Source organism: Asparagus officinalis, unplaced genomic scaffold (genome assembly GCF_001876935.1).
Source record: "Asparagus officinalis unplaced genomic scaffold, Aspof.V1 AsparagusV1_Un350, whole genome shotgun sequence".
NCBI lineage: Eukaryota > Viridiplantae > Streptophyta > Magnoliopsida > Asparagales > Asparagaceae > Asparagus > Asparagus officinalis.
Genome location: NW_017972615.1, coordinates 298,098 through 302,757, shown reverse-complemented (window position 1 = coordinate 302,757; position 4,660 = coordinate 298,098).

Genomic DNA, 4,660 nt, shown 5'->3' with positions numbered 1-4,660 from the left:
GGTGATGGCTCCGTCGTCGACGAATCTTGTTCTTGGAGGGTGCTTTCAGTGGGAGATAATCGGTGGGGCCCGGAGGTAGGAGGCCGAGAGTATCGGTGGGAAGGGACTGCCGTTCGATCTCAACGCCGTTTTCTTCCCGACGATAAAACTTACCCGTTGTTTCCTTACAAATATTTCGCCGAAAAATACTAGTTTTCCCATGACCTTTTCTTCGCCTCATGAACAAACGCCGAAAAAGTATTACCGCCAATGCTGACGCCATTGGAAAATTTTGGAGGGAGCTAGAATTTTTTCCCACCAAAACCCATTTTAAATCATCACAGTAACATCATGAAGAGAGAGAGAGAGAGGGGGGGAGAGAGAGAGAGAGAGAGAGAGAGAGAGAGAGAGAGAGAGAGAGAGAAAGGGTATTATAGTCTTCACATGTTTTAAACTTCTGGGTTTTGTGTTTTGGGGCTTAGAGAATTATGTGTTTGTTTTTGAGGGTTTTGGGAGCGTTGAAAAAGTGTTGGACCTGTGCTTCAGCAGGCAGGAGGGGGGGGGGGGGGGTGTAATATGTAGACATCATAATTTGAGAATATTTACACAAGGGTATGACAACGGTTGTATGGAGAGGTTTTGAGTGCGGTGTAGCAGGTGAACGGAAGAAATAGCGCTCCATAATGGAATAGTTCAAACAGTCCCTATGGGCCTCTACATGGAACATTGAATTTCCATCCTTCAATATTACTGTTACGAGTATCTCATTGTCTTCCTACTGTTAAAAAAGAAAATGATCTGTGGAATAGAGCAAAACACTCAGGGGGGGGGGGGGGGGGGGGGGGGGGGGGGACGGGGGTTAATATGTTAATCATCATATTTTGAGAATATTTACACAAGGCTAGACAACGTTGTATGGAGGAGGTTTTGAGTGCGGTGTAAGGCAGAAGTGAACGAAAAGAAATATCCGCGCTCGCATTAGAATGAATAGTTTCTAAGTCAGTTGCTATGGGGCCTCTAATGGAAACATTGACATTCGGCATCCTTCAATTATTACTTTTACGAGATGTATCCTTCTGTTCTTCCTACCGTTAAAAGAAAATGATCTGTGGAATAGAGCACTCTCGCCCACCCTACGACTCACCAAACCACGAACTACAAGTTACGACCTTCATTGTGCATAATAATCTGCAAATAGATAGGATGGCAGAGGCAGAATCCTAAGGAGGCACCGTAATTGATCAACGGGGAAATTGCTTCTACGCCCCCAATTTCATTACAAGTGTTCACTCTCTTCTCGAGACTTTTCAAGCGCCCCAAACCCTCAAAAAAACACATAATTCTCTTAAGGCCCCAAATCACAAAACCCAGAAGTTTAAAGACATGTGAAGCTATAATACCTTTCTCGGTCTTCTCTCTCTCTCTCATCTCTTCTCTCTCATCTCTGCCTCTCTCCCCCCTCTCTCTCTCTCTTCCTGATGTTACTGTGATGATTTAAAATGGGCGTTTTGGTGGGAAAAATTCAGTCTCTCCAAAATTTCCAATGGCGTCAGCATTGGCGGTAATACTTTTTTCGCCGTTGTTCATGAGGGCGAAGAATAAGGTCCATGTGGAAAAATAATATTTTTCGAGCGAAATATTTGTAAGGAAACACGGGTAATTTTTAGTGCGTCGGGAAGAAACGGCGGCGTTGAGATCGAACGGGTCCCTTCCACTCGATACTCTCGGCCTCTCTACCTCCCGCGCTAGCCGATTATCTCCCACTTGAAAGCACCCTCGCAAGAAAAGACTTGCGTCGAACATGACGAGCGCATCGTGCGACGATCGTCCGGCATGACGGCGGAGGCATCATAGAGGCGGGCGTGGGGCCCACGAGCCAGCTGATCTGGCAAGGCTAAGCAGGTTGAGATCCAGCGACGACCGCACTCGACATCGGAGCGCGACTGCTGATTCATGCAGCAGATGAGGTGGGAAATCATCACAAATAAAAAAGAGACAGAAGTACAATTAAGTCTAACACTAATTAGCTACACAACAAATTATATTATATATATCTACATATTCCTTCCTTCACTAAACAGGTAGATTTTTCTTTTGGGTTGCAAAATAATGATTTCCCAATAATAAAATAATAGCAGTTCAATGGTTTGAGGGACCAATTTCAAAACTAATTACAAAATAGGGAAAATGCTTCCAACCCCCAAAATACGCTAGAACGTGTGTCCCACCCCTAAGACTTTTTCAACGGGTGTTCTACCCCCAAAAACTCGCCTGATTTTCCTCTAGACCCTAAAACACCCCCTACGTGACATGTTGTCTAAAACCAACATAAGTCTTCCCAAAATACCCTTTGTTTCTCTTTTTTTATTTGTGCTGAAGAGAGAGCTCGCAAGGCCAGCGAAGGAGGCGGGAGAATCCGTCTCCGCCCTTGGCAGCGGCGGAGGAGTAGGAGGCGGAGGTCAAAGAGGGTGGCGACAGAGGAGCAGAGAGCGTCAGAGCGTAGCACCAAGATCGTTGGGAGGACAGAAGTGGAGGAGACAGTATGGACCATAGAGGAGGACGAGGGAGAGGGCGAGGCAGGCGTGGGCCATGGCGATGTGAAGGGCGAGCTTGGCGTCGGTGTCTAGGGCTAGGTTTTGGATGGCGTCTGAGGAGGAGGGGGATTATGGTTAGGGTTAGGAGGAGGGGAGGATGGGCGAGTAGACGGGAGAGAGTCGGAGAGTCGAGGGCGGGAGGCGGAGCGGAACATCTCAACTGGCCATTGCACGTGGGCAGGTGGGAAGAACGTCGCTTTCTTAGGCCCCAACATCACTAACATCACGAATGCAACTAGAGAGAGAAAGAGGTCCCAAACTTTAACTTTTGCTTTCAAATGAGCCTATTAATGTTTCACAAACCCTCCGCTAATGTCAGGCTGGCCCGCCTTTGCCAGTGCCACGTCAACAACAAGATTGCTGGATTTGTTGAGAAGCTTGAATTTACTGTAACTTATGAAGAGAACGATGGGATGGTAAGCTTCAAGATGATTGCTACCGGAACTTCCTTGAGATCTGTTGAGAAGTAGCTGGATTTTGTAATAATATTTCACTTTTAATTAGATTTTCAAAACTTGGATTTTGTTTTAGGTGGTGGGAGTGAGCTGAATTTTGTAATAATATTTCACTTTTAATTTTTGGGAAAATTGTAATAATATTTCACTTTTAATGAGATTTTCAAAAGCTAAGGGATTTACGCGTTGCTTGTTAAGGTTAAGAGTTGGTTGTTAAGGTTACGAGTTGCTTATTAAGGTTACGAGTTGGTTGTTAAGGTTACGCGTTGGTTGTTACGCGTTGGTTGTTAAGGATAAGCGTTGGTTGTGAAGGTTACGCGTTGGTTATGAAGTTAACTTTTACAATCAACCCATAACCTTAACAACCAACCCGTAAATCTTCACAACCAATACGTAACCTTAACAATCAACGCGTAATCTTAGCAAGCAACCCGTAACGGTTTATTGTTAAGATTACAGTTTATTGTTAAGGTTACACGTTTACAACCAACCAGTAATGATTTATTGTTAAGATTACGGTTTATTGTTAAGGTTACGTGTAACCTTAACAATCAACTTCATTACCTTGAGACATTGAATTATAAATATTAGCTAGTGGATTTGCAAGCTCCTGTACCAAGACTAGAAAGCTCCTGGTTAAATTTTTCGTCAAATCTTACTTATCAAGTGTCCTAGTTTATGATTCATAAGTAAATATGCCCAGTTTAAATAAACCAATAACATTTCTAATATATATCAATTGTCAATGGCTCTTGTTGACTTAAAATATATTTACTATGAATAGTTTTTTTTTCTAAATTAGGAATATGTTGGCCCTATAATTCTTACATTAAAAATTTAGAGGCATTTTGTTTCTATATTTGCAGATGTTTTATTAAATACTTATTAACGATACATGAGGTTTGTTGTAAACCGTAATCTTAACAATAAATCGTTACGAGTTGGTTGTAAACGTGTAATCTTAACAATAAACTGTAATATTAACAATAAATCGTTACGAGTTGCTTGCTAAGGTTACAAGTTAATTGTTAAGGTTACGCGTTTGTTGTGAAGGTTTACAGGTTGGTTGTTAAGGTTATGGGTTGATTGTGAATGCTAACTTTACAACCAATGTTTATCCTTAACAACCAACGTGTAATCTTAACAACCAATCCGTAACATTCACAACCAACCTGTAACCTTAACAACCAACGCGTAACCTTAACAAGCAACTCGTAACATTAACAAGCAACGCATAACCTTCATAACCAAAACGTAAATCCTTTGGCTTTTGAAAATCTCATTAAAAGTGAAATATTATTATAATTTCCCCAAAAATTAAAAGTGAAATATTATTACCAGACACATAGGAAACAACTCAGTGGTCGGTTGCTTCTCTCAACAGAGGCAAGCTCAAGCACACAGGAAGCAGCATCCACCTCAAAATCACTCAAATGAATATAAAAATTTTCTCAAATGAGATAAGGAAGAAGAAGAAGAGCTAAACCCAGCTCTCTCTTCTCCTCGGCACGCGCACGCCCTCGTTGGTCCTGATGTGCTTCAACGTCATGCCTTCCGGGGGCAGGAGGGAGCTGATCTTCCACCTCCACGCCTCGCCGCCGTTCATATGATGGGGTACGAGGCCATCGGCTA